We start from the raw sequence: 8,481 nt of genomic DNA on the forward strand, positions 1-8,481 counted from the left end.
CCAGCCTGGTCTACAAAGTGAGCTCCAGGACAGCCAGAGCTATAAAGAGAAACCCTGTCTCGAAAAACCAAAAAAAAAAAAAAAAAAAAAAAGGATTTTGGAGTGTGTGTGCTTGTTCGTGTGTGTGCATGTAGATGCCAGTGGTTGATGTTGGCTGCCTTCCTCAATCCCAACCCTCACCTTTTGTTAATGAGTTAAATTTCCTTTTGACACTTTTGAATATGGCTATGATGCATCTAATTATTCTTACCCTTGCTGTCTTCTGTCTCCCTTCCATTATTGTTCATTCTGCCTCTTTCCTACAAACCCCTTTTCTACCTTTGTATCTTTTGTTTTGTTTTGTGACCCATTGAGTTTAAGCAAGACTACCTGTAAAACTGTGGTTGCAGAACTATCCTTTGGAGCCCAGAAGGTATACAACTGAAGGCCATGATTTCTTCTTCCCCAACACCCATCAACAGCAATAGTTCCCCAGGGAGAGGGAGACCCTCTGAGTCCTTCCCATCCATGGATGACTGCTGAAAGACCCAGCTTTGTTCAGGCCCAGTGCAGGGAATCTCTGCTGCGGTGCATTCATGAATTCTCTGTCACACTCAGAAAACAGTGTTTTGTAGCCCTTCTCTCCAACACTTGGCTCTTATACTCTTTCTCCCACCTCTTCTGGATAATCCCTGAGCCTGGATACATGATATAAATATTTAGGGCTGTGTGCTCATCAGTCATAGCTAGAACAGCCATGTATCTCTTTCACTGCAAAGAGAAGCTTCTCTGATCCAGGCTTAGGGTGGTATATACCTATGCATATAAATGTAAATATTTAGAAGATAGTATTATGTGATGTCAACTTATGAAAACAGCAGCAGTGAGTCCTCCCTTCCCCACCCCAGGGCCTATGACCTTCTAGCCATGACTTTCTAAACAGGTTTAAAGTACCAATCATGAATCCTCTTCTTTGGCCTTAAGTCTATTCAGGTATCTGTCATTTACCCCTGTAACAGTCATGCCCCTATTGTTCTAGGAATTGCACTTGGCATGGCGGGTTGGAATTATGGCTTTGACTTTTCTCCTCTAGCAGCTTCCAGCACCTTCTAGCAGGCAGGAGGCATGCTAGCCAGGAGAAAGGGGGCTTCCAGTTCAGTTCCAGCTTCATTTCTCTATGTCCTGCCACCCACACTTGTCCCACCTTATTTCTGGAGACTGGGTCTTTCTCTGAATACGGAGATCACTGATTTGGTAGACAGGCTGGTCAGTAAACTCCAGAAATCTACTTGCCTCTCCAGGGCTGGGATCACAGGGGCATGTCACGACACCTGCTGCACCTGCCTCCCCTCTCCAGGGCTGGGATCACAGGGGCATGTCACCACACCTGCTGCACTTGCCTCCCCTCTCCAGGGCTGGGACCACAGGTGCATTCACCACCCGCAGCTTTCTGCATGGGTGATGGGGATCTAAAGTTAGGTTCTCATGCTTGGACAGCAGACACTCTACTGACTGAGTCATTATGACTTTTTATGGAGAAGTTGCCAGCCTTGGCTGTATGTCAGTCATATTCAAAGCACGAGTGCCCCACTGGCAGCTCCTTTGAGGGGATGACAAATGTGATGTCATGTCTAGTATGGGAGCAGGAAACTTGAAAAATTATACAGTGTGCTAAGATAGGAACCTTTCTGGCAATAATCTTTGCTGCTTCTCTCTTATCACCAGCAGTCCTCCTAACCTTTGAGGCACTCCTCTTAACTTCTGGCTTTCATGTCTGGCACTAGTACTCAGCATGAGTGTTATCTAGGGAGGGCATGTTATTTCCTCAGTGAAACAATTTTTTAAAAGATTTATTTATTTATTATATGTAAATACACTGTAGCTATCTTCAGACATTCCAGAAGAGGGAGTCAGATCTCCTTATGGATGGTTGTGAGCCACCATGTGGTTGCTGGGATTTGAACTCTGGACCTTCAGAAGAGCAGTTGGGTGTTCTTACCCACTGTGCCATCTCACCAGCCCCAATAATTTCTAAAATATATTTTCTTTATTTACATTTCAAATGTTATCCCATTTCCTTGTTTCCCCTCCAAAAAAAACCCTTATCCCTTCCTCCCCCTCCCCCTGCTCACCAACCCACCCACTCCCACCTCCTGATCCTGGCATTCCCCTACACTGGGGCATTGAGCCGGCACAGGACCAAGGGTCTCTCCTCCCATTGATGCTCCACAGGCCATCCTCTGCTACATATGCGGCTAGAGCCATAGGTCCCTCTATATGTACTCTTTGGTTGGTGGTTTGGTCCCTGGGAGCTCTGGGGGAATCTGATTGGTTCATATTGTTGTTCCTCCTATGGGGCAAACCTCTTCAGCTCCTTGGTTCCTTTCTCTAGCTCCACCATTGGGGACCCTGTGCTCAATCCAATGGTTGGCTGAGAGCATCCATCTCTATATTTGTCAGGCACTGGTGGAGCCTCTCAGGAGACAGCTATATCAGGCTCCTGTCAGCAAGCACTTGTTGGCATCCACTATAGTGTATGGGTTTGGTGACTGGATATGGGATGGATCCCCACCCGCTTCAGTGAAGCAAGTTTAAAACCACATGCATTATGTTTCTTTTCCCAATTGCAAAAGCAATGCATGCTTGCTGTATATACCCACTGTAGACGTTTTTTGAAAATAAGAAAAGCACAAAGAAGGAAGGAAATAGATGCTACACCTGTGCTTCTAAGCAATGACACGCTTCTAAGCCACATTCTTTCTATGTACTGGTGTGTTTAAAGTTTTATAAGGTCTTGCCCCTGAGGCAGTAAGGACAATACTTCAGATTTCACTTATGCAGCAGTGTTAGTATCTGGTAACCTATATGATGTATGTGTAACATAATTTAACTAACCAACTATGGTGGTTTGAAGATGTTTGGCCCATGGGAAGTGCTACTGTTAGGAGGTGTGTCCATGTCAGAGGAAGTGTGTCACTGTGGAGGTGGGCTTTGAGGGCGCCTACAGCTCAAGCTCTGCCCAGTGTGGAAGAGCTAGTCTTCTCCTCGGGGCCTTCAGATCACGATGCCGAACTCTCAGTTCTTTCTCCAACACCATACTTGCCTGGTTCCTGCCATGCTTCCTGCCATGGTGATAATGGACTGAACTTCTCAAACTGTAAGCCAACCCCAATTAAATGTTGTCCTTTATTAGAGTTGTCTTGGTCATGTTGGTCCCTTCGCAGCAATGGAAATACTAACTAAAATGCCAACCTTCAGTTATATAACAATCTATTATTAAAAATATTCTAATACCTAACTTTGGTGCTAATTTGTGTGCATATTCTGCTTTTGGGGGAATACATATTTAAATAATACTGACACTGTGAACAAAGGTTATACGTATTTCTTCTTCTATCAGCAATCAAAACCAAGGCCTAATAGTTTCTAGACCAGTGGCTTTCAAGTTCTCTTGATCATGACCCATCCCCCAAATAGAATTTTCATTATAATCCAGAAATTCCATACATATATACATACATGAAAAGTGGAAAAAATAGAAATTTTCATGTAATAACACTGGCCTTCCCATGATGTGTTCTGGTAATTTCCTTTCATTAGAGAAAAGCGGACCACCATGCATTATCTGGACTTCAGGACCTGCTGGTGTGTCACAGCTTGCTGTTTGCAGAGCCTAGCCAGGCTCACTGGTCAAACCCCAGAGTCTTACTCTAGGTAACCGGGGTTTCAACACAGAGTCCAAGAAGCTGCAGTGTTGGAGGATACATTGTCTAGTCCAGGCTGTGGGATGTCTTCAGTGACTGGAAGGTTTCTAATTTCACCCCCTTGGTACTTAAGATTTTGTATTTGAAGTTCAGGAAGAATGGGGGCCCCAATTATCTTTTGAGAGCCAATACAACATAGTAACCATTTACCCCCTACCTGCCTGAATGAAGCATCGGGCTGCCACTGCTGCTTTTGAGTGTCCTGGCAGGAGCCTTGAGATCCACAGACTCCTTTTGTCTACAAAGGGATATTTCCTTAGCCCGCAATGGCTCACTTTAACTAAGTAACCACTCTGTGTTAGGAATTATTGAGAGAGTCATAAACTGGTTGTTTTTATAGTGTTTTATTAGTTCTTGCTTTTTTGGGAGGGTGGTGACAGCCTACATCTTCGAAGAGTAATATTTTGCTGCTCTAAGAACCCTCTCAATGAAGTTGATGAACGCAGGCTGGGAGTGGAACTTGGAAATTACGTCATCTCTAAGCCTTTGCTTCCAGGTTCTCGTTTCTCTAACTAGCTGCACCTTTGCAACATTGTTGCTCACTTTTTGTGTGCAAAGCCCAGGACGCATGGCCTTCATACAAAGAAAGAGTTTCCCAAGTCTCTTATTCGATGCCCATGCTATTAGGAAGTGTCATAGTTCAAGTTCATGTGAGCACATCCTAACCTAATGGCTAAGTATGATTGTGAAGTAAGGACACACTTACTTTGTTAGGCGGTAACCCTAGGGCACATATTCTTGTCCAGAAGATGATGTGAAGCAGGTTCTGTGCACTGGGAGTGGCATTAGAAGACCCAGAGACTTTAGTCTCAGGATCATTAGGGGATTTCTAGCTGTGTTGACTAACAGGCAACAGATTTACTTTCATGACCTAAACAGCAACAGAAGGTCAATACATGTGCCTTGAATTGTTTGCAAGTCACTGGACATCAGGCAAGAAAGAGTCCGTGACCTTTGACCCACACAAGCCTTACAACTGTCCCAGTTCACTGCCTTGAGAGTGTTTCTAGGCTGTGGCTGAGGAGGGGAAACCAAGGCAGAGCCCAGTCAACTCCCTGTGTTCAGAATGTGGAGCTGAAAGTCCAAGGAGAGTAAAGCATGTGAATTCACAGGACTGACGAGTGAATGAAGCAAGAATTTAGATATGCAGCAGGGTCCTGTAAAGAGTCACTAAGACCTCTTGAATGCCTGTGTGTGTTACTAAAATTCCTCCCCCTGGATACGGATCACATCTGCCACTCCTCCTAAGGTCGTAACAACAAGCCTGAGTATGATTTTCCCACAGTTCAACCTGGGGACCAGTGAGTTTATCGGGATTACTCATAGAACATGAGGTTAGAGAAGGGATCATGAATAGCTCCAAACAACCACAGGGAAAAGTCTCTGCCCAGTATGGATAATGATCACATATATGAAGAGCCCCACCTGCAGGCTTTCATGCTTGGCCCCAGGCCATATCCAGTAAGGACAAAACTGCATGCAAATGGCCGGAGGTATATGGAGAAGGGACCAGTGGCTTTTCTCACCGCCTCCTTCTCTGAGGGAATATTAGCAGTCTGCAGGCCTGACAGGGACAGGCTCCAGGCTGATCTCTAGAAAATGGTGGTGGTTTAGCTCCTTCTAAGTGTAAGGGCGTGCCTCAAAGCTGAGCAAAGATGCTCTCAGAAGCATTGGAGGAACAGCGCTCAGCGGACACATGGCACTGGGAGTGATTGTTTTTGCCACCTTTAAAAAGAAATGCTCCATATAAAAGAATCACCTGTAAAACTGACAGCAGGGTTGTCACTGGGAGCAAGGCAAGTCAGAGGATGCAGAAAATCATTTTCAAAGATCTGAATGGGACAAAGGCAACCTAAACTTGCACATCCAACAAAATTATGTTTCCAAAGCAGAGGTGTTGTAAAGATGCATCACAACTGCGAAAGCTGACTTAGTCACGGGCTGGCTTTCACTCTCAGAAATAGAGTAATTCTTGGGGAGAATGAAAAGGATCCCAGAGTGAAAAGAATAAAATGAGTAACTGCAAGGACAAACAAATGAGGTGTTTTCTCAGCATTTAAATTGTACACACACCTGAACTTTGGAAACAGGGTCTCACTGTGCAGCCCTGCCTAGTCTCTGTCCTCACAGCGAGCGCTAGGATCACAGGTGTGCACCTCTGCCCAGCTTAAGTGCTTTTAACAAAGATTGCTTAAACAAAAGTGATGATAACCTTGTAGCCTGAGGTCAAGCTCTGAGTGCCAGACTTTTGGCTGAAACCAAGTATGACTTAACAAAGGCCTGGAGGGAAGAGAAGAATGCTACTACTGAAAGGTCTTAATCCTCACACACGGCTGTGTAACAGCACTTGAAAGTATACTGGGAACAGTTAAAGATGGGTGCTGTCTAAGTTTTCCTTGTTTGGAACGTTTAGGACCAGAAGTGTTTCAGTTTGGGGAGAGTTTCTGGATTGGAGAATATTTTCACAGACATGACTGTGAATGCTGAAGCACTTTGAAACCCAAAACCTTTCCAGATTTTATAGCATTTGGGATTTCCCATTTTTGTACCATGAGCACTAAGATCTCTGCCAGAATAATACGACAAGATTTATAACTAGCATGTGATTTTGAACAATACCAAAGTAATCAGAAAGATGGGGATGCCGTAAGGAAACTGAACCACAGATGTTAAGTAACTTGCCCACCTTTAAGCTCTAAATGGTGGCCCAGCCTGGCTTAGAAGCAAGCTCTCAAGGATGTCATCCTGAGTGAGGTAACCCAATCACAAAAGAACTCACATGATATGCACTCACTGATAAGTGGATATTAGCCCAGAAGCTGGAAAAACCCAAGATACAATTCGCAAAACACATGAAACTCAAGAAGGAAGACCAAAGTGTGGATACTTTGGTCCTTCTTAGAAGGGGGAACAGAATACCCATGGAAGGAGTTACAGAGACAAAGTGTAGAGCAGAGACTGAAGGAATGACCATCCAGAGACTGCCCCACCTGGGGATCCATTCCATAAACAACTACCAAAACCAGACACTATTGTGGATGCCAACAAGAGCTTGCTTACAGGAGCCTGATATAGCTGTCTCCTATGGGGCTCTGCCAGTGCCTGGCAAATACAGAAGTGGATGCTCACAGCCATCCATTGGATGGAGCACAGGGTCCCCAATGAAGGAGCTAGAGAAAGTACCCAAGGAGATGAATGGGTTTGCAGCCCCATAGGAGGAACAACAATATGAACAAACCAGTATCTCCAGAGCTCCCTGGGACTAAACCACCAACCAAAGAAAGCACATGGTGGGACTCATGGCTCTAGCTGCATATGTAGCAGAGGATGACCTAGTTGGTCATCAATGGGAGGAGAGGCCCTTGGTCTTGTGAAGGTTATATGCCCCAGTATAGGGGACTGCCAGGACCAGGAAGCAGGAATGGGTGGGTTGGTGAGCAGGGGGAGGGGAGGAAGGCATAGAGGTTTTTTGGAGGGGAAACTAGGAAAGGGGAATAACATTTGAAATGTAAGTAAATAATATCTAATAAAAAATAAATTTTTTTTTGAAAAAAAGAAGCAAAGCTCTCTCCTCTTTATAACCTTAGTTCATATGCAAATTGGGTGGTGGTGGCTCACCCTCTACTCGACAATATAGTGGAGCCCTCCCTCCCTAATGGAGGAGCAATTTGTATCTGATCTGTGTCTTTGCAGTCATAGGAACTTGGGCGAGCCTCTCACCTGCCTGTGCCTGTTTCCAGGAGTCTGTGGACCATAGCAGTGGAAATCCATCCACTGGACCAGACCTTCTTTTTCTATTAGCCCTTTTGAGTCAGTTTCTCGATGTTTCCTTCAGAGGGAGGCAAGGTGGATTGTTACTCACCCCAGGCCTCTTCCTAAGTCTGGGAGGGCTGCAACTGGAGTTGGCAAGGCCAGAGCTGCTTTTGGTATGCTACATTTAGGTTTCTACTCTTGGTATGTAAGTGGAAAACCAAACTGGCTTTGTTCAGATGTGTTGAACATCTTTCACCTGGCTCTGTGGGGAGCCAGTCGTTGAAAGCTTCACTCTCTAGCCTCCAGGAGGTCACATGGCCAGAGCCCCTGGCTTGCTTCTCTTTGTCACCCACATTCTTTCCTTATGGATTAATGGGGTCACCCAGGTTTCTCAGGACTGCTGCTATGTAACTATACTTACCCAGTTTGAGTAATTCTAGATTGAATTCTATAATTTCATTCAAGAGTGCAGTGGGGAAATGGCCTTGGTTTTACATTTCTGTCTTTGTGGACATCTGGAAGAGGTATCTTGTCATGGCAGAGGTACCATTGTGTTTGGAACATCATGGTCAAGGCTCTTCCCACGGAGGACCTCAGTTTCTCAACTCATAGATCCCAGGACCTGGGCTAACATCTAGTAAATGCAGCCAGTCCCCTGTACCCATCCATGTATCCTGTCCCTGGCTTTAACCAACTGCAGATTAGACATATTCAGAAAATAATTGTGCCTAAACTAAAATGTTTGGATTCCTCTTTTTCTTATCATGACTCCCTAATCAATATCATATAACAAATATTTACATAGCAATAGGTATGAGAAGCAACCTGGGACCGATTTAACATATTTGGGGTATGTGCAAAGGTTAACTACCATTTTTTTTTTTTTTGGTTTTTAGAATACTATATATTGAAATGTGCCCACAGCATATTAAGTCAGTACTTTCTTTTTTTTGTTTTTTTTAAATTTTTAATATTTTTTTATTAT

At 44.5% G+C, this 8,481-nt stretch overlaps 1 protein-coding gene across 1 annotated transcript in view; it reads left to right on the forward strand.

Annotated features, from left to right (window-relative positions):
- Positions 1–8,481, forward strand: part of Acoxl (acyl-CoA oxidase like) — a 276,006-nt gene that overhangs the window by 126,726 nt on the left and 140,799 nt on the right.

Source organism: Mus caroli, chromosome 2 (genome assembly GCF_900094665.2).
Source record: "Mus caroli chromosome 2, CAROLI_EIJ_v1.1, whole genome shotgun sequence".
NCBI lineage: Eukaryota > Metazoa > Chordata > Mammalia > Rodentia > Muridae > Mus > Mus caroli.